The sequence below is a fragment of the Chiroxiphia lanceolata genome, chromosome 1, assembly GCF_009829145.1.
Source record: "Chiroxiphia lanceolata isolate bChiLan1 chromosome 1, bChiLan1.pri, whole genome shotgun sequence".
In the NCBI taxonomy this organism is placed as follows: Eukaryota; Metazoa; Chordata; class Aves; order Passeriformes; family Pipridae; genus Chiroxiphia; species Chiroxiphia lanceolata.
In genome coordinates, this window is record NC_045637.1 from 58,369,308 (window position 1) to 58,391,802 (window position 22,495).

The following is a 22,495-nucleotide window of genomic DNA, read 5'->3' on the forward strand; positions in this document are numbered from 1 at the left end:
CTGTGAAAGTTAAGAGTAAGTCATCTTCTAACTCCTTTTCACTTTTTTATTCCATCTTCTATTTCCCCTTAAAGATGACAAAATAAACTACAGCTTCTTTTCAGTAGTCCTGCTTAAGAGCAATAAAATTCTGAGAAATAGAATTGTTTATTTTTAAATGACCAGTTTTATATTTGAAAGTTTTGGGGCAAACTTCTGTCATGAACTCTACTCTGAAAAAAGCAGTTGAAGTACAATGTTTTGTGGACCAGTTTCACTCCCTCAAACAGGGAAACCAGAAAATAAAGATAGAGCAACACATGCCCTTGCCACAATCTCAGTCAAATCACACAAATCTCATTTGATCCTTTAGACTTATGGCAAACCCATGACCAGAAGTTCAAAATGTTTAAGAATAGTAAAGCGATATTTGGAGTTGTTTTGGTTTGTCTTCAGCACTTTCTTTGCCAAATGATTGTCTCTTGGTGAGCTCTATACTCCTTAGGCCAGTTGTGAGTACTAAAGTAAGGGCTGCAAAGCCAAGCTCATGAGCTGCACTCTAAAGGATGATTCAGATAATGAATATAATTAATTGGCTACAGGGCAGAATATAATGTTCCAAATAAAAATATACTTTTTTTTTTTTTTTTAAGAGTGTTACACCTGTAGCCATAAAAATTCTTACTGGATGTATACTTTACATTTTAACAGAAAAAACTTTACAAGTTGAAGAAGGAAGTCTCTGTGAAGTTTCTGCTCTTCTGTTTTAAGAAAAATACATGACCATAGCCTTCTATATATATTATTTTGATGAACTAGTATGGGGAAACAGATGAAATAAGCCTGTATGTACACCAGTGCATTGGCTTTGAGAGTACTGAGTGAGTACTTGTCTTTGTTAGCTATGTCCTGCTTCAGGTCAAAGTCCTCTGTGCCAAGAAATTCAGACTGGTTCTGTCAACAGTGATTATACAGATGAGATCTGAGCTGGGACAAGTTCTCCACCTTGTCTATCTTTCTGCAACTCCAGATGTACATAACTCAATGCAGACATGAAATAAGTTACAAGCGAGTGCACAGGCAATATGGGCAATCAATGAGTAAGATGCCTCGGCTGAGCGAACTGTATAGAGCTGCTTGCAGCTAACTATAGTCATGATTTATTGTGCATCTTCGTCAACAAGAAAAGTGATATTTTATTTCCCTGACTTTAACAGAAATCAATTTGTGAGGCCCAATTTACTCCGACTTTATTCAGCTTTTGGTCCATAAACAATTAAAATGACTCCTCCCTTTCTCCATTACTCAGCAGATTAGAAGTTAGTCCTCTTGAGCTGTTATTAGATATGTCATGTTGCTATCCTCTGTTGTCTATGATAATATAATGTTAGAAAACTTTGATCTAAGTAAATATTGAGCTGTGCTCTTGCTAGAAAAACGAACCTGTATAATCAACTGAAAATTTTGTAATGAATTTAATTTCAGAAGTGTTCATCAATGATTTTAAAATATATTTCCTCTTGAAATGAAATAAAATTAAACAAGCGAGTGTGACACTCAAACTATGTGTATTTTAGCAAAAATCCCCAAGTACATAAGCACTGTTTTTTCAGGCATGAGCATAACAGATATAGTATATCACAACATAACCACAGTATAAAGTAGAAGCAATAGCAGTATTCTGATTAAAATGTAGCACATTAGTTATATATATCTTTCATGGATGGTTTTTTAGTAGCTATAATGAGGTTTTAATGCCATCTATACCTTAAACTGATTTCAGCTGTGCCAGTAAACCACGCCAATTTAACTTCAATCTGAGACAAAGAGTTTGCGTGTGTTAAAGAACTTCCCGCACACTTCAGCTCATTTTGGTGGCTTTTTTTTGCTGTTAAACTGGAGGGACAAGTCCCTTGAAAAAAAAAAGGGAAAAAACCCCAACCAACTTTGAAAATATTTGCATAAATTAACTTCTATAATGGAAATGGAATTTGCCAACAGAAAATGTGCAAGAATCTATGAAAAAACAAAGTGGAATTACAGTATCAAAAAACTATATGTGATGATATGATATATAAAGATTTCTAATACATATTATAACAGAGGAATATAAATATACAATATTATCTAAAATACAAATAAAGCAATATGCCGTGGTCCGAAGGGGGGATGGGACCGTGGCACAGCATAGGCCTGGGACACAAGGGAGGGTGCAAGTAGAACCCTTTATTCACGCGTGCATGCGGTCTTTTATCAGCTCAGGAGGGGAAAGGGCCAGAACATAGGGCGGAGCATGAGACAGACAAGCGGGGGGACAAATCAGGATAGGGACACGGGCAAAAGGGGGAGGAGCGGGGGAAGCAGGGAGCAGGCAAACTCTCGGCAAGCCTGGGCATGTCCAGGCTGTGCACTGTGTAGTGTGAATGCGATGAAACCACATAATAACAGTAAAGTCCATATAATAACTGTAAGGTCCATATAATAAAATCCTGTCAATTCCTGTATGTTTTTCTCCATGCCTGGAACTGTTCCCATCACAGGAATATATAAAATCCACATAATAAAAAAGACTACAGGAATTAAAAAATCAGAAAATTAAACCATAGTTACAAAAAATTATCAGCAATCTACAGTGATTGTGTATAAATTGCTTTCCTTAAAAGCATATATTGTCCCTAGGCCTTTTGAACATTTGCCATTTAAAAGATCAAGTTCCTGTAAAGCATTACAATAATTTGAAAATTTTAGTAAAATTATGAGAAATGCCCTTTCTGAAATATACTTAACAAAACTGGAAAAGAAGGCATTTGCAATGCAATTAAAATGCAATCACATACCCTTAAACACCTGCAAAGAGCAATAAGGAGACAAAGGCATTAACTTCCTGCTGCAATTCAAGCCCAAGAGCCAAGGCCAGAGTAGTTGTTACAAGATGATGGTAACCTATGCCAGGCAAGTAGGTAGCAATAAGATAAAAATAGATATGGTAAACATAACATTGGCTTTGTTGTCTATGAACACTCATACTTTAGGTTTCTGACCTGTCCCTCTGAACTACAGTTTTGTATAAACACATTTTGGTCTTAAAAGTTGTGAAATGATTTGTAATCATGCTTCTGAGTATAACAAATGAGGAAAAAAAGACATAAGCATATAAAAATAGAGAACTCATCAACATGTAGACCTCAAAGTAATTAGAACTGGGTGTGGAGCTCCTGATTTTAGAAGCTCCCACATATAAGGACATCAGATATGAAAGATTTAAATTTTTTATTACTAAAACCAAATTTATAGTTCTCATCATTTTAAACAAAAGCTAGAAACTGTAAGGCAAGTCTGATAGGTGATACATACAGAGAGCATTAAAACAAGATGTCCGAATGTATGAACAGCCCAACTTAGTTCAATATGTGTTTTTAAGCCAAGCACAAATTCATCTGAGTGATCCTGCTTCATCTGCCATTCTCTTCATCTGCCATCCGAGATGCAACACCAGTAGCACACTTCTGTGAGTTCAGACTTGGTGATAAATTGTTGGTCTTACTGGGGTATGGCTCTTTGCTGCCACATTTCAATGGGGAAAAGTCTATCCCAAACATGAAGCTATATGCTAAGACTGAGACAAGCAAACAGCACAATGGTAACCTCAACTGGCTGCACGCTGCAACCCTCAATCCTCCTTCCGTTTCCTCGAATACTACTCCAAATACACAAACTACCTCTTTTATTTGTGTAGGCTGCGATACTCACCTCATAACAGGTTGAACTACATCAGCTACTTATCCAGCTGGAAAGTACTGTTTGGTTTTGTTTATTCAGTTTGCATGTCTGCCTTGAAAGATCCTGGTTTCTCATAAACTGCTTAAAAGTATCTGAAAATGCTGTTCTCGTGAACTCTTACAGCAAGAGATGACACTTTCTAAATGAAAGGAGTGAGAAATAAGGCATCTATTCTACTTTATGTCATGATTTATTGTTAGGTAAATGAACCTCAAGACACTTTGCTACCTGAGCTACCTTTTCCTATCTAGAGGACTCCAATGAGGACTGGAGTCACTATGAAAAAAATGAAAGGTGTGTATGGGCAGGAAGAGGGAAGGAGATGGAGAGAAAATGAGCAAGGTCACTACTCGGAGTAGCGATGCTAATTTAAGCCATATTTAACATTATCCCTCATGAGAAAGTTAAGATATGGAAGACAAACTGGGGGGAAAAGCTACCAAGTGTTTTGCATTACTTTCCTTCAATCTTCCTGTAAGGTTGTCTGTCAGCCCCATTTCTGCAAAAAGCTAAGTTGTTTGGTTGATAAGACTGACAAGGGGCAGTTTCAGACACATGGAAACCTTTGGTCAACGCATGGGCTGGAAAACCTCATTTCTTTTAACAGTGTAGGAGGTTGTAGAATAAGATTTCTAAGACTGTTTCGAAAATTTGTTTCATATGCAATATAGACTACTACAGAAGTTGCCTATGGTAAAAGCTAGCTGAGGGTGGAAAAACATTTTTAGCCCAGATGGCTTCTTCACATACTGCTATTGTCCTGCAACTGCTGATGAAAACACTGCTGAAGTTACTACTACGTATACGTGTCAAGCAAGAGTACTGGCTGGATCCTGAGAATAATTACTTGTTCAAATGCATGTATCCAAAGGAAAAGGAGGCCTGAGAAGAAGGTAAGAACATACACATAAAGAAAAGCTCTTTGTTTGAGGAAATGACTGAACTGCAGAAAAATTAAACTAAAACTTTCCCAGTCAGGGCCATTTTTGCTTACTTGGCTCTCTCCTATTCCTCTTTTTGACAAGGTTGCTAAACTTACAACAGTTCATCTAGGAAAGAAGGAACCAACTGTGTTGTTAAAAAAAAAAAAAAAAGTAAGCTAGTCTTTTGTTATTTATTTAATTTTGTTCCTTTCTTTGAACACCACTGCCAACCTACAAAGTCACTGGTATTTTTCATACCAACAGTATTGACTTAACAAACAAAAATTAAAATCCATAAGGTTTCCAAAATGATCCACTTGAAGCTATTCTTAGCTTTGTTTGTTATACACCACTGATAACATGTAATCATAACTGTAAAAGTTTTAATAAAAAACACTTAACAAAAACATAAATCATTCTACACATAAATGAAAAAGCCAAACTTTATATTTGAAAAAAATAATTTCTTTTTGCAACTCTGATTAGAGTTATCATCTCCTGAAATGGTCCTGGACTGTCAGAAACTGAGGTTGATCAGATGAAGAGTATGAGCCTTGGCTGAGACTCAAGAAAAACCTTTAAGTCTTGATAAATGCCTGAGATACAAAAATGTAAATGAAATCAGGACACATTCTGACCTCAAATAACCTTGGTAATTAAACAATTCACTGACCTCAACGCACAAATACCTTTGATCTCAGTAGAAAAATTCAAGCAGAAGTTGTATGATATTCTCATAATCTTGAGTTTCAACGGATTGTTTTTAACCTTGAAATCAGTAGTTTCATAGTGAGTCATACAAATAATCTCACTGACTCTCATGTGACTACATAGGTAAGCAAATTATGCATATCTTTGCAACTCAGATACTGGCTTTGCATGAGGAAAAAAGGAAAGAAAGGTAGTATTTTACTATCTCCATATCAGTCTCCATATCAGCAAATACAACTTGTGACAACTTTTAAGAGCCATACTGTCCACAGATTTGAATTCTTCACCCCCTGCTAGTCACTTCCGTCAGTCTCACACATCCTAAACTAAGAATTGTTTTGTTGCTCTCGACTTGGCACTTTATTTTTAAAAAACAGAGAATAAGCAAGCGAGGCAGCCTGCTTGGCTGAAGTTGCTGCTGCACAGCTGATGTGCCTGAAGTTTAGTGTCACTTTTCTTGTGGAGATATCTGTGAAGCAAAGTTAAGCACAAAAATAATATGCCTCTTCTGGCGCGTCGGTTCTACGCCAAGGGAGGTGTAAGGGAAGGTGAAACGGAGGAGAGCGGAGAGGGAGACAACCTCCCCCCTTCCCTCCGTGCCCAGCGCAGCCTCCGGGGCGGGGGGCGGCGGAGGAGGGGACACCTCCGGCCGAGCGCTACCACCGAGGGGCTGCCCCTCGCCATAACGAAAAGGGGTGGTAGCTTCCTATGAACTTTATTGATGAGCTTCTGTCGCCCAGGGCGCAGCGGTCGCAGACTAGAGCGGGTGGGGGAGGGAGGAAAGGGCCGTGGCTAACAAAGCCCGACCGCCTTCCTCCCTCGCTCCCAGCGCGGCTCCCGGCCGCCCCCCGCGGGTCTCCCGTGGCCGCCGAGCGGGAACGAGCCCGGGACGAGGTGCCCAGGGCCGGCGAAAGGAAGGGGCCCGGGAGGTGGAGGGCCAGTTGTGTCGGGAGGCGGGGGCGGCCCGGGGGACAGAGCGGGGATGCTCCCGGCCCTGCTGCCCCCGCCGGGCCGTGCGCGGGCGCCGCAGCCATAGCCGAGCCTGCAGCAGGCGACGGCCATCGCGGGCTCGCCGCCCCCCTGCGCCCCTCCGAGGACGGAGGGGTGGGGGCAGAGGAGGCGGAGGAAGCGGCGGCGGCGCCAGGAACAGGGAGGCGGCGGCACGGCGAGGGAGGGAGCCAGAGCCGAAGCCGGGCCGGGCCCCGCGAAAGCAACAGCAGAGCCAGCTCCTCCTTCTCCTCCTCGGTGAGTACCGCTCCGCCGCCCCCGGAGGCTGCTCGCCGCCGAGCCCGGGTGCCGGCGCAGGCCGGGCCGAGGTGCCCGAGGAGAGGCCCGCGCCGGGAGCGGGACAGCGCGGCCTCCGCTGGGTGAGCGTCCCCGGGGCAACGGGCCCCGCTCCCCCGCCCGGCTCCGGCGGCCGCGGGGGGCTGGTGCGGCGCACGGGGAGCCGGAGGAAGGGGCTGGCGCGGTTCGCGGCTTGCCCGCCGCCCTCCTCCCGAGCCGCGGCCCCGGCCTTCTCTCCCTTTGTTTGCTCGGCTCCCCGAGCCCGCCGCGGTGCCAGGCCCCAAGGAGGCACCGGGGCCGCGGCGCGGCCTGCAGGGCGGGCGGGAAGCGGCTCCGGGCCCGGGTCGGCGAGGTGCTGCCCGGCTCCCGCCGGGACAGGACGGGGCCCGGCCTGGTTCTCACCGCACCAGTCCCGGCGGGGCCCGCCGGGCTCCCCCACGTCTCCCCTGGGCCGCTGCCCGAATGCACTCCGAGCCTGCCGGTGCCATTATCGAGGGCGGCGGAATTGGGCTGTTTTCCCCTTAGCCCGCCTTGGGACCCGCCTTCCGTCTGAGGCTTTGGGGGGGTCCCTGTCTCCGGCGGGGCGGGTGCGCGGAGGTGTCGATTTGGGCTGCCGGTGCTGGGGCTGGTGCGGCGGCGGAGCAGCCCCGGGTGTAGGGTTGATGCGAGGTGAGGGTGCGCCAAGGGCTCCCGGAGGGGCGAGCGAGAGAAAGGCGCCTTTCTGTGACAGGCACCACTTAAAAACTTGGCTTAAACAAAAAGCAGCACCAAATCCCAAAACTTTACTCTCTTTCGTGGTTCTTCAAGCTGCTTCTTACACTCTCTTTCCCTAAGGATGCCCCTTCTCTCAGTAAACAACTGGTCCTGGCCCGTGCCAACCTGATTGCTTAAGAAAAAAGCCTTTACAAAACAACGATGTTTTTGAGAAGTGCAGAGGATGATGCTTCTGTGATGTGAGGTATTTTGGCTACCCTGTCTTCTTTTTTCTTTTATTTTCCTATGTTTTCAAAATCATCTTAGTTTGGAGCATGATTTTTTTGTGGAGTAGCTTACTGAGTTAAAGAAGTTGGTCACAGGATATACTTCAGTCAGGGAAAGTTTCTCTTCCACTTAATAAATTCCTGTACCCTTTTACCGTTAGGTCCCAGCCCCTCTTTTCTACTGCCAGGAACGTTTACACCATGTCCAGCCTCTTAATACACCTGTGGTTAAAAGAAGTGTGCTACAGGCCTCCTGTCTTAGAGAGCTGATGTCTGCACAAGCGCTTGAGGAATAAAGCACTTCTGCTCTGGGTGAAAAAATAGCACTAGTTTTGTTTTATGCTAACAACCACTTCTTTGGATTGTAGAAAATATGGAAGCTTTGGTGTAGTTACGAAATAAATGACTTAATGTCACTTAGCTTGGCTGGAAGACTTTAAACCACTGGAGAATGTGTAGGTATTTTTGGAGTTTTCTGCAGTAAGGTGGTAGTCATAACTCACAGTTTTATGTGTAACTTATGAAAGGCAAATTTCAGCTTTTTCAAAATGCGTGATTTTATGAAGTGTTAAACAGTACTTGAATGGAGTCTTCACTTCCGATTTGATATTCCTTGGATTTGTGGCATTGCACTGTGTTTGGAACTGAGCTTTTACTTAAAACAGGTTCATCTGTTGTATGCTGTATCAGGCATGTATCCCCTATATCCTGAGTTTTGAGATTTAAGAAGATTTTTTTTAAATTAAAATTTAATGAAATTAAGCCTTAATATTTAAAAGTATGAATAATAACACTGTAGTGTTATATGGCGATATCTGCATTTGCTAAGCTAGAGGGCTGTGGAGTAGAAAGGGAGAAGCACTGGGTTGTTTCCAGAGGTTTTGTGAGCATCACTTTGTGGCATTCCGTGTGTGCAGCATCAGACTGTTTGCATGGATTCAGGAGACGTGATGGGTAATTCTAAACTTCATGAGAACTTGACATACCAATATCTATAAAATATGTGTATTAACTTCTTTGATCCTAGCTTGTGCAGTTGGTTGGTAACCTTCAGTTAGTCTTGGAGAGGGATGGTTTGAAGAAATGGTAACTAGTCTGCATTGTTCTGCAAGTAGATAACAAGTCATAACTCTCCTTGGTACGGTGAATGGTGGAGTGAGACAGTGAACTCTTAACTAAAAGTTTTTCTTATGAAGCAAGTTAATTATTTCTTTTCTTTCTTATGAAATTTTCTATAGTCATAGAGAAATTTGAACATAAATGTTTGAAAGGCTTCTTTTGGTAGCCTTGCCCTGAGTTTACTACATATTTGCTATGCTGTTGTTGGCAAAACTGAGGCCACAGTCCAGGGTAATCCCTTACTCAAGTGCCTTATTTGCTGTCACTTACCTACCCTCCTGGGACTTCAGAGCACTATTTTGGTAGTGTTTGGGTAGCACAATGTGATAACATAAAGTAGATAGAAAGGAGACTGTTCTCTGCTGGTGTGTCTCTCAGTGTTTTGTTGGCAGGGCTTTAATGTGTGTTAGCAATAATTTAGGGGGGATAGCTTGAGCAGTTGTGATGCTCCAAGGAGGAAAATAAGATACAAGTAGTATAAAAGTGAATTTAGTCTAATTTAGGAATGCAAATGCTAAAATATATTGAGTATAAGTTGGATAGGATTTGGACTGAAAAACAGAATGGAGATTTGTTATGCGACTTAACTCTGTATTTTGTACTGTCAAGTAGTAAACTGAAAAGAAATATGAAACTTAGAGTTTCCTCTTTTTTATGTTTTTTATTTTTCAGAAGAGAAATAATTATATCTGTAATGTTCCTTATCCTTATGTTTATTCCAAAATCTGATTTCATTCCATTTTAGTGTACACCTAATTTTCTGGAAATAAATGCCAATCTTCAGAAGACAATAGTTATACTTGATGCAAAGGCCCCAAGTTCTCACAGCCTTGGTCCTGGTGCCTCCCAGTCAATTTGTAGTAGCAGACAAGGAAGTATTCTTGTAAGAAAATAATTCTTGAAATTGTTTGTTGACCATTTCAGATGACAAGTTACATACAGCAGTATGTTTTTTTAGAAAAGAAGAAGATTGTGCTTGTAATGGGATATTTATTGTCCAGGTTTAAAAAGCAGCTTCATACCACTCAAATATGTTTTTGATACAGCAGTATATAAACATTCATGATGCACAATAGGTTCCTTCTTTTATTATTATTTTTGCTTTTTCCTCTGGAAATAATTGATTTCTGAATTAAAACACTGTACTATGCAAGCTGAATAAATTTCTGTGTTAAAAATAGTTACATTACTTTTAAAATAAACATTTAAAAACTCACAGCTTTGGGGTTTTTGTTGCAGTAGTTTTTTCCCCCACAGTAGCTGAATGATCTTAAGCTATTGAAACAAAAACCTGACACCTACTTCAGCCTCTCCTGATGATTAAAACCAATACCAAAACAAGCTGGCCTTGAATTTTTGCCCTGGATGAAAATGGAAACCTGACTGTATGTAAAGTGCTGGCTGTTATGTCAAATATATGAAGAAGGGTACACAAACTTTGCTGGAGTCTCCACAGACTGAATTGAAAAACACCACATAGAGCAGAGTCGGGCTTAGTCTACTTTTTGTGAGAATTAAAACTTTCAGATCAAAGCATTAGAAATTTAGTTCTCCACTTCCTTAAGCTCGCCAAAATAAAAGTTGCTCCTAATATTTTCTTTTGCCAGTTTTCATGGTCTTCTGACTCCTGCTTTTGTCATGTACAGGCATGCAAACAAGAAGCATCTGCAACTCCAGACAATTTCAGAAAGCTTTGAGGTATATGGCTTTGCAAATCTGACTGCTATTCATTAGTCTGTAATGTGGATTTAAGAACCTATCTTTACATATTTTTATTTTTTAAAAGATTAATAAACTGTTATCTCTCATGAAATTTTCTTCTGGAAAATATTAAGATAAAATACTTCTGAAATTATTGGTCCTTTTCTGTGTCCTTAACTGTTCACAGAACACTTTGGGCTCTGAGGAACTCAGTTGGCTTCATTTATGACAAGGATGTAAGCCACATGTTACCTAAAAAATTCATCCTTGGTTGCTACATCACCAAAAAAACTGTACAAGTTAAATGTAAGTCTTTATTTGTTTAGCATGGATGTGGAGACATTGGCTGACTTGTTCTACCTCTGACTTTATACACTACTGAAGGAATTTGAAAAAAAAGTCTTCTTGCTTGTAGGATGCTGTATATTGGTATCGTGCTAAGGATGCTGTATAGTGGCATTTCTGTCCATGTGTTACTCCCCTAACATTGCTTCTTTTTGCATATATATAGGGCACATAGAAAGCCTCTCATGCTCTTTCTTCTGTGAAACATTCTTTTTGTAATCTGCCAAGTGCAATAGGTTGGCAGTGTAAAAAATTCTCAAGTTTGTAAAGTGTGGTTTTGTTATCAACATCAAATAATCATACTGTAAACTGCTGTGAAATAGTTTTGCATGAGAACCATTTTCTCTGGTGGTGAAGGTATAAATAATGGATGTTAGTGATTTTTTTCAGAGTTCATTAAGTGTTTGGTAGTTAAAAATTTAACCAATAAAAATGAACCTGTGCGTATTGTTAAGTAAATCATACAGATATGTGGTATTTTTCTTTGTTTCTCAGTGCAATGTATAATCAGAAACTGTCTTTGTATCATATATGATACTGAACTGTAAGTGGAGTTGTGTAAGGTTTTCGTGGTCTTGAGTTAATGTGGTGAATGCATCTGGCAGATAAATTGATTAATTTTAGCATTTGAGATTGCAGACTTAATAACTTTGGTATTTTTCCTCAAGGATATTTTGTATTGCTTAAAACAGTACATTGAGTTCTACTCTGGATGACAAAATTGTTGGAAATGAGGTTCTAGTCAGGCTTAGTTTTACAGTGTGTGATCTCTTGTTTTTCTTCAGTAGTTTTATTCTTAATTAGTCTTGACGTTTTCTGGTAAATGTGCTAAAACAGTAGTTTTGTAGGAGTCTTGAGTAGGTGATTGTTTTTCCTTTTCCAAAGCAGTCTGCATTCCTCAAATATGTTGAGAACATAATAGTAGGCTATTCCAAATGTTTCTGAAGCATATTTGGTCCCAAGATTTCTCCAATACAGTGGTCAAGCTTGCTTTCTCTCTTTGTTCCTTCTGATTTAGGGAATCCTGTCTCCCCTGGCTTTGCCTCAGTAAGTGCTACAGAACTGGGTAATTACAAACTATAATGTTGACTATGTTTTTGGCATCAGTAATGGATTTTAATACCCTTGGAATCCCTTTGGGTTGGTAATCAGGTATCAGATTAAGAGTTTTGATAAAATAGAGAAACAGAAATGAATGACATCGGGGTAAAGGTTTTTGATTACAGAAGATGTGCCTTCGAGGATGAGATATATGGAAGCTGTACTCCAAAAACAGGGTAGGCAGCTTTTCAGATTGATGTTCTTTCAGGAGCTGGTGGGAACTGAGTGAGTGAGGAATTCTCTCTGTATTCAATGAACAGAAGCTGTTTGTGCAGGAATACCGGTTTGGGTGAAACCTGCACTGGGGAAGACTTCCAAGCTGGAATTTTGGTCAGCCCGAGGAGACTGACTCCAGAATAGTTGGTTTGTGTATTCAGAGGTAGGAGTCACTAGTTATGTGTGAGAGCTTAAATCTTGGTCTGTGTGGGGTAAGTGCCTGGTGGCTTTTTATGTTCCTTTCCCTCCCTGTTCTCTCCTCAGTGGAAAGCAGAGGCAAGACCAGTTCTGATCCAGTGCACTCTGAAACACTGACTTCTCCTCTTTTTGGCTTTTGAAAGGAAGAGAGCTGCTGGTTAGTAGTAAGTAATGCTGGGAAGTAATAAAGTATTAGCCATAGGCCTTTGGCATGATTTTGTGCAAAAAAATATAGTTACTTGGGAAAATAGTTACATATAAGTGTTAATACTCTGCAGTCCCTTACTGCAGGGATCAAAGAGAATCTATACTGACCAATGACACCAGTCTTAATTGCAGTCTAATCCAGTGGTGATCAGAAGAAGACAGTGAAGGGAAGTTGTTACATCAGTACTGACTCAGATGTCCTGTGTATTACAAAAATTAGTGCTTTTGGAATCTGCAGCATTTTAAATGCTGTTTGACAGAGAAAAAAAGGAACAGAATTTCAATGTATCAGCATTGAAAAGTACGCATCTATGCTCTCTATTCCCTTTTTTTTTGAATTGGGCTAATACTTTTTTTTCATTTTATTTATAGTTTGTGTTTAAATTTATGTCAGAGCAAACAGGAGAAAAAAAAAAGTCGGTGTGCTTGTATGTGGCTCTTTTTTTCATGCTTGAACTTTGAAGCTTAGCTAGCTTTTGCAGCCGGGCTTCTATACTCCTGGCTCTGCAGAAATCTGACCTTGCTCTGGAGATAGCTATCTTAAGGGCTCTGAGTTCGTGTAAATTTCATAGAGCACATTACTTCATAGAGACAGTGAAAATTTTATCTTTGATCCTGCGTATGAGAATTTATACACCAGTGTGAAGTTGCTCAGTGTAAGGCCCAGTTTTTTTATGTACAAGCTGAACATAACCTACAATGAGCAGTCCCATTGAGTTAAATGTCTGCTTACAATTAATTAATTAATCTGTGTTGGGTTAGGACTGAATATTAGCAAAATCAGATTTTTTAGGGCTAAGTCGAAAATGATTTTCTGCTTCTGTGGAACATTATTTTAAAAAACCGACCGCCACAAAAGAACCTTGGACCCAAACATCTTCCCGTGTGCATCAGGACAAAACAGTGTCTGTCTAAAAACTTTAATTAAAATATTCTCCATCAGATTTGCTAGTTGGGGTAGTGAGCCGTTTCTGTCTGCAGGTGATTAGAGCGTAGGTGTAGGAGGAAAAAAAGAACTTCCCGATCTTAATCATGAATAATTAAGTGTCTCTCTCATTTTGACCCAAAATGAGAAAATTTGCATGTAGAGTTAGCTTTGTCAGAACTGGTATAGTCCTGTAAAAAGGTTTTATTCTGACAAGTCAAGACTTCATGAAAAAGATGGCTAAGCAGCTTTGCCTATGCAGTCAAAATTCTGTTCCCACTCTGGTCAGTGTCTGAGTTGTGCAGAATTATTGTATGTACCTTCTTAAAAGCACTCCTTGGACTTAAAAGAACTGTGAATTTAGAAATCTATTTAATATTTCACTGTATGTTTTAGGGGAAACAAAATGTTAAAGTAATTTTGTGAGATTAGGAGAGAATATTCTCTCTATAGGTGTGTTTACTCTGTGTATTTGACAGTACTTTGAGCACAGCCGTCTCCTCTTTCCCATATATGGATAGACTCTAAACCATAAAGAAGCTAATTAATTTACTCTGTTCTTATTAGGCCTCCTACCAGTGAAAATGGGAAGGGAAATATTTTAAATAAGCTGTATTTTACATTCTCACTTTCCAAAATGCAGAACTTGAATTACTCTTTGCAGTGGGTCCTGAGACCTTGGAGGGGCAACCAGGCTGAACATGTGAGGGTCAATGGACACACACGAGGTGGGACTTACGCTTGATCTAGGTTCTGCTGCTGGAGCATGTTCCAGGAGAGACTGCTTAATTACAGAGGTACTCAATGAGGAAGAAGATTTCCCCTTGGCCACCCACCTGACTTAAGATCACCCAATCTTTAAACAAGGAGAAGGAAGTTCATTTCCCATCTCTCCACCTCCTGCCTTCTGGTTTGTTGTGTTGTACTGGCATGTCTGCAAAATAAACCTTACTTTCTGTTTCACTGACTGGATCTCTTTTCCTGATCCTGAAAGACTGATCTTCTGTAGCTGATACTATTTGACAATCTCAGTTGAATTGTATCTTGTTAAATAGCATAGATGTTCCAGAATAGAAATGAGATACAACTGTGTAAGAGTAGGTTCCTTACACTTGTTGTATTAAATGCTCTTTTACCTTTAAAATGGATTCCCAAGTGTGCACGAGTGAAATAATGGTTGTCACTCTTATTTATTTGGAACCATGTAATAGGTGGACATTGGGCCTATCGATGTGATGGACAAAATGTATCTGCAATGAAATACAAAATTAAATGTAAAAGTATGTAGCTAAAAATTCCCTTGTCATTTGCATGTCCAGGTTTCACAAACTGCAAGCAGTACAGGCTGCATTTCCCAGTGATGTAAAATATAGGATGTAACAGCTTGTTAGGTAGAGACCTCATTCAGAGTGTGAGATAGCCAAGCTAATTTTCTGCTTCTATCCTTTCTGTTTGAGGACTACCTTGAACACCGGCCTTTTGGCTGCTCTGTAGTGTGAAAATTTTTCTAGTGCTTCTTTTAAAGGTGTTCAGTAGAAGATAAACAGAGCTGAAAAAGGATGGGCTAGGTAGAGATGGTATGTTTTTCTCATCTCAGTGGAGGAAGCAACTGCCTTGTGAAGGGAAAACCTGAGACTGACTTTCTTGTGCAATTCATCCCGCATCTGAAACTGTTGCTGCACAGTAGTGTATTTTAAGAATAAGTGAGAATCTCCCTTTCACAGTGTCTGGGACCACTGTCCAAATAATTTGTAGCTTGATTTCCATTGGTGCAAACTCCTTATATCTGGAGGGATGCTATGATCATTCTTCCACTTCTCATGATGTCCATAAAAAGAAGCAGTTGCCACTGAATTTTGTGCGGCGTCGCTCTGTGAAGTGATGATGGACAGTTTTAGAACATGCCTGAGGAGGCAGGTGAAGGTGTTAACCACGAGGTAGCCACTGATACTGTTCTTTTAACACTAAGTACTTCTCATTTTATATGCAAAAAATAAGGCTAAGGGCTACTGAGAAGCTCTTAATTAAAAAAAAAAAGTCCCTCTGAAATTCTGGTACTTCCTGGATTAAACTACTCCTGGTATGTGAAGGGAGAAGGCTTTTGATGGAAAGCAGTTTAAGGTCCTCACATCTGTGAGTTTTAAGGAACCTGACTGTTCTAGTATACCCAAAGTACTTGCAGCTCCTGTTGATTTTTAGAGGGATTGCTTATGCTTTGCTTAGGTACTAAAAAAATAATCTTAACTTGGACAAAAGTTAGATCTTTTATGTCTGTTGTAGGTAAGATAGCTGTAATTCTGACCTTTGCAGTTTGTCAGAATGTACTTTGCTTTCAACTGTATTTTTGGAAAGCAGGCCATCAACCTCAGATCTGTTCTGTTGCAAGCAAAATGTGATAGGGGTTGTGAGAATGCTTTGTGCCTTTCTAGAGACACCAGTTTAGCCAACTCAGAGTATGTGTCATACAGAGCTTAAAGTCTGGGCCTTGGCCTATTTGTTAGTCTGAATTTACTTTCTTTGCAGGTCAAACTTTAATTATTGGTTTGGAACTAACCATGAAGGGTGTTTGTTGATGTGTTTTTTGTTTGTTTTGGGGTGTTTCTTTAGGTGGGGAGGAGGGGATTAGTTTTTTTACCTTCCTCCATAACTTTGGTGTTTTGCTTTTATTTTTTCTGCATATTTTTAACTTCTTTAGATATATACCACTGTGGGTCTTCTGCTCCTTATCCTGCTACGTCTTTGTACTGTAACATGGATTATTCATTCCCTTATTGCTTTGATAAACGAAACATTTGGGCTGAAAGGACTTTGTAAAATATCTGCTGAATTGTGAAGTTTTAAAGAAATTCAGGAAGCTGAATCATGACTAAATAGAGGACAGTGATAAGAAGGTATACTGAAAGGTTAGGTATGTCTCAACAGAATGATGAAACCCGAGGTCTTGTGTTTGACTTCTCCATTGTCAGCAAACCCCTAAAAGGGACCTCAAGCTTTAACTCTCGCAGCATGTGGCAGTTTGCTGCTGCAGTCAGCTACTGGACTTGTGCTTGTTCTGTTGCCATCATAGAGAGATGGGGGAGATTTCAGATTTAAGTAGGTAGGTATTTACCCAAAACCCCAACAGGTCACCCTCCTGCGCCCATCACTCCACTTTATGAAAATTCAGAATTTAGGTTTCAGAATTAAATGACCTTAATTTCACCTTATGGTGCATATAATTCAGCTTATTAATGCTCCTAAAAAAGTGGAAATTAAGCTCTCCGTGTTCTGACTCATTGAGTGTTGAATAGAGCATCGAGTACCTGTGCACTAACATTTAAGTGTCGGACATAGAGACAGCAGAAATTTCCTTAATTAAGCCAATAATTCTGTCTGGAATTTCGAGTTTGATTGGTATACTGTAAGTAAGTGGTAGGACCATACATTTTAAAGGATGTTGGAGAGTAGAATTAATGTAAACATTTTCGTTCCATATGTGAGACAAGAAAGAGAATTGGTCAGGCAACTCTTCTGGCTTTTCTCAACTTCTGTGTTCTTAGGCTTTGAACCTTAATGAAGTCATCTACTATGTTTCCTATATAAATGGTTCAGATAAAGGTTATAAAATTATTTTTCTCAATATGTTCAAGAAGGGAAACACAAGAGACTTTACTTACTGAAAGAAGTTGTCTGATTATTTTAGTGATAATGTTTTAAATTTTCCAGGAAGTAAAATTGTCAGTAGAATTTGCTGATCACTTCAGGAATAAAGACTCTCTAATTTTTAATTAACATGATACATAGAAAATGGTTTTTGCTAGTGATTTCTTACTGTAGTGATATAAAAAATATCTCGTAAGCCTAAGCAGAAATTAAGGAAAAGTCACAGTGACAAACCACTTTTGCTTCTAATGACAGGTGTGGTATCTTGAAGATTGGAGGTAAACATTTGTATGTTACAATGAAACAGTTTTGTAAAAAGTGTCTCTCTGTGTTGTTGTTTCGTGCTACTTTCTTCCTTTGTTTTCGAAATACTTTTGAGTTCCAGAGAAAGCTTTTCCTGAATTTAGAGATGTCCTTGGATGTTTTTTTATGTGTAAGAATATAAGAATTTTTGGCATTTCTGCTCCCTTAGTTGGGACGCTACGTATCTTCTTATTTGATAAAATGTAAAGAGGCTGCAGGGCATACAGACAGAACCTTGCATGGTTGAGCTTTGTTTCTATAGGAAGTAATGCTGAAACAAACAATAGTCTCTGGATGTGAGTTTAACTCTGAACTTTTGAGAAGTCACTAGGGAACTTGATTTCTTGACTAGTAGCCTGTACTTTATATGAGACACTTTATTACATTATTCTTCCTAGTTGTTGTTATTTCAGGGATTAGAATGACCTTGATTGCCTAAATGTAATTATTATTTAAATGTAGCCAATGTCTTTTTACCCCAGAACTTCCATATTTCACTCAATGTCTATTTCTGTGTTGAGTGAATTATACAGAATGGATGCATATACTTTCAAATTATATGTATGTTATGTGTGCCACTTTGGAAAAATGTTACTGTCTTTAGTAAAAAAAAAATGAATTAAATGAATGAATGAAATCTATGAGAATTTCACAAAGTTACTTTTTTTTTACAGTACACACCTAAATGATATTGCTTGTTGGTGTTTGTATTCTGTCAGAACTTTCTACTGTTAGAAATTAAAGGTATGAACTGATTTCATGTACACAAAAAAGCAAAGCCGTAGAGGTAGAAGTCTTCAGGTTTGAAATATTAAATCTTTGAGTTGTATGGCAACCAAAGAGCTTGATACAAGGCAAATATTATGAAGTATTGACATTAAATCTTTTTGTATGGTCTGGAGGAGAATGGAGGGATCTTTTTGACATCTGTGTAGCAAATACATTGTATTTGTCTTTGATAATTTAGTGAAGAAAGTCACAAAACAGAGGTCAGTCCCTTCTTCTCTGTGATTCTGTGGACTGCCCTTTATTAGCTGCTTCTTCCTCCTCAGCATGCTTGGAGATTTCTTGCCATGGGTGAACCCTGTAGAGATGTTGTGGGAGATAGCTTTCCACTTTTCTTTTACTTTAATCAAGACACTGTGCTCTTGACCTTCAGATCATAAATAGGTGCATTTAATCCTTCCATTTGTGTAGAGGGTTAACTGCATTATAAAGGATTGCTGCATCTTAGCTTAAATTAAGAGGATAGAGTGTTATCTTCTAATAAAAGAGAGCTTTTATTCTTATTGAAAATGACATGGTGAAAGTGGTGGGGTGATAGCTGCAAAAACATCAGAGATTCTATCTGCTCATACAAGTTTAAAAGGTCATTCAACCTCGGAAACTATACCAGAGGAGGCTACTTTGAAGCCACAGGTGCAGCCAGAGTCAGTCTTGAGATCCAAGGCAGAGTGGTAGGTACAAGGAAGTGTAAGACTGCAGTGTACTGCTATTTGTTTACGCCTTCTAGGAAAGCTGAAAAATAGGAAAATGCATCTTCCTTCAGTCACAGGTTCTCCAGTTGTAGTACATGACTGTGCTTGATATAGCAGAAAAATGGAATCCTCTTTTTCTATAGAGTGAATTTTCAAGCCAGTCTCTATTTCGAAAACTTGTTTCAGCTGCTTTCGTTTCAGCTTGTGTATTTGTTAGACAAATATCTGTCGAATATATTTGTCTTTTAGATTTTAACAATATTTCTTTAGTTTCTAGTAGAATATTTTAGATAACTAAATTTGGATTATCGTTTGAAGAATTTAATCACTAGGTTTTTGGGGTATCTTTACAAGGGTGGGGTTTTTTTTCCTTTTTGGATATTTTGAAAATAATCGTATTACCCTGAGATAATTTGTGCAATTTTTTTTCCTTTCTGTTTTTTATGTCTTTCATGCCAGGTGGATGTTATTTATGGGAATAAAGGGCAATTACATATGGTTTTGCTCGTCTGTCAGATAAGCATAAATGTAAGTGGGAAGGTGATCAGTTTACCACTTGCTGGTCAAGATAGCTATTTTACAAACAAGGGCTTTGAAGCCACCTGTTGGCTAGATAGTTGGCTAGTGAGTTGTTTAAAATAAAAGTCAGGTTTTGTTGGCTTTTTTTCCCTGTGAATCTGACTTTATAGCTCTCCTGATAAATTGTTTTCTCATTTTTGCTCAAGAAGAGAGTATCCCATGTTGCACCTTAAGGAAAGCATAAGTATCAGTCATGCTTGCTTGCTGCTTTAGTGTGCAAAAGCTACTTCCTCTGTCTTCATTTTCATGTCAGGTAACTGGGACAGGCAGAAGCAAACATGATGACTATAACAAATTAACAACTCGTAATTCAGGGAGACTGGCAGTATTTAGAAATTAGTAGGGTAGTGACCTGGTGATGCTGTGTAAAACTATAATTTTCAGCAGAAATATGAATCACAGAATCACAGAATATTCTGATTCAGAAGGGACCCACAAGGTCATCAAACTCCAGATTCCTGGCACTGCACAGGACACCACAAGAATCGGACCACATGCTTGAGAGAGTTTTCCAAATGCTTCTTGAACTCTGTCAGGCTTAGTGCTGTCACCACTTCCCTGAGGAGCCTGTTCCATTGTCCAACCACCCTCTGGGTGAAGAACTTTTTTCTAATATCTGACCTAGGCCTCCCCTGATACAACTTCAAGCCATTCCCTTGAATCCTTGTCACTGGTCACCACAGAGAAGAGATTGGTGCTTGCCCCTCCTTTTCCCCCTCACGAGGCAGTTGTAGACTGCAGTGAGGTCTCCCCTGAGTTTCCTCTTCTCCAGGCTGAACAGACGAAGTGACATCATCTGCTCCTCATATGGCTTCCCCTCAAGGCCTTTCACTGTCTTCATAGCCCTCCATTGGATGCTTTCAAATAGCTTTATATCCTTCTTATGTTGAGGCACCCAAAACTGCACAATATTCAAGGTGAGGCTGCCCCAGTGCAGAGCAGAGCGGGACAATCCGCTCCCTTGACCGGCTGGTGATGCTTTTCCTGATGCCCCCCAGGACATAGTTGACCCTCCTGGCTGCCAGGGCACTGCTGACTCATGTTCAACTTGCCATTGACCAGGACCCCCAGGTCCCTTTCTGTGGCACTGCTTTCCAGCATCTTTTTTGCCAGTCTATACATACAGCGAGGGCTGCCCCATTCCAGGTGCAGAATGCGGCACTTTCCCCTGTTAACCTTCATAGGGTTGGTGACTGCCCAGTCCTCAGAATCAACGGCTCTTCCCAGTTTTGTGTCATCTACAAACTTGCTTAGTATCCCTTCCAGTCCTGTGTCCAAGTCATTTATGAAGATGTTGAAGAGCACAGGGCCCAGGATGGAGCCCTGTGGAACCCCCCTAATGACAGGTCACTGATCTGTTGTTACCCCATTCACTCTTACGTTCTGTGCTCAATCCATGAGCCAATTGCTCACCTACCACATGATGTGTTTATCCAGCTGTGAGCTGGACATTTTGTCCAGAAGGATACTGTGAGAGACAGTATCAAAAGCTTTGCTGAAATCCAAAAAAAAACCCCATCAGCTGGCATCCCTTGATCAGCTAGGTGGGTTACCTTGTCATAAAAGGAAATCAGGTTATACAAGCAGGACTTTCACCCCATGAAGCTGTGCTTGACTTATGACTGCATCGTCCTTCAGGTGTTTTTCAGTACCTCACAGAATAATCATGCCCACAATGGTACCATATGGTACAAGGCTTCTCTTTCTGTTACTTTTCCTGTATTTTCCTCTTTCCCTTCACAGTGTCTTTCCTTCTTTTTCTGGCATTTTTTCCCCTGGATGCAGGAAATGAACATATAATGCAACTTGTACACATGTTAACTGAGTGCTGTGTTTCTGTACTGCCTGTTTGGTACATGCCCTGTGTACTGTGGAGTTGATCGGTGACAGAGGTTTGGCCTGAGACATTGAATATCTGTTCTGATAGCACTGTAGAAAAGATCATTCATGGTACTTGTTTTATTTTCCCTCATCAAAATATCTCTTGGCAGCAGTCCCTTTTCATGGTTTTTGTTCATGTTTTGAAATTGCATGCAGTGGACAGTGTTTCTCTGCTTGCTGTAGAAATACTAGCCTGAACTTGGAAAGTGAAACCAAAATCAATATAAGTCAATGTGAAGAGGTAATATTTAGCTGTTGCATGTCTGCCGAGTGTTTTCTTTCCTTTTTTGGGAAGGACTGGAAAACTCTTTCTCACAATTTTATTAGTTAGTCACTAATATTAAAAATGGTCAGATTATTGCTGACCACAAAAATCACTTTGAGAAAATGGTCTGCTTTGTTATTTCTGTCTTTCTGGTGTTTGCTTTGAATGAATGGACAGCATTTTTAAACTTATGCTTTGAAATGCATCGGCGTTCACAAACAAAGCTGCATTCAGAATTGGGTTTTAGTACCTGCATCCATACAATTAAATAGGTTATGTTTTTTCCAACACATGTTCCAGGATTTAGACATTTGTGCATACGTCTTTATAGAAAGAAGCACAGAAATGCAATTTTTTTTTTTTTTACTGAGTGTCTTTTCCATTCTTTCTTTCATTTTCGCTATATTAATTTCAAATGCTTTTCTTGTTCTCAAATACGTAGGCACAGAATCTGTTCCTTGCCGAAGGCAGTTTATTACTGTAAACTGTGTACTGGTTTCTACAAATAGCTTTACACAAATCTTAGAGCAAAACTGTTTTAAATTTTTTTCCTTTTTACAGAACGTGATGTTGGTCCGTATTGCTAAATGCATGATAGTTTGTAGAGCATTGTAGTTTTACAACTTTTCAGACTCCTAACATAACTGTGTTACGGTTTAAGAGGATTGCATAAATATCTTGGATAAGCATAAAATCTCTCTGTTATCATGCTGAGGGGTACCGCTGTACCTGACAACGGAGAAGAAACATTTTGGTGTATCCAACTTCCGTCAGGATGGAGAAGGGGGATGGACCCTTACTCAGAATGGAATTCTCGTATGCATCGCCTCCCAGGAAGTCTAGTTTTTGCTTATGGAACTAAATTTTTGCTGACAGAC

At 40.0% G+C, this 22,495-nt stretch overlaps 1 protein-coding gene across 5 annotated transcripts in view; it reads left to right on the forward strand.

Annotated features, from left to right (window-relative positions):
• The first annotated feature begins 6,505 nt into the window (after positions 1–6,505).
• Positions 6,506–22,495, forward strand: part of SOCS6 (suppressor of cytokine signaling 6) — a 34,194-nt gene continuing 18,204 nt past the window's right edge. For 2 of the 5 annotated variants that reach the window (XM_032698036.1, XM_032698083.1), the window contains exons 1-2: positions 6,506–6,638; positions 12,962–12,964. The gene's annotated coding sequence lies outside the window, so the exon portion shown is untranslated. Of the gene's footprint in view, positions 6,639–6,691; positions 6,761–7,285; positions 7,636–12,961; positions 12,965–18,101; positions 18,159–22,495 lie in introns of those variants that run through there. The other 3 variants (XM_032698069.1, XM_032698078.1, XM_032698059.1) reach the window with 3 other exon arrangements.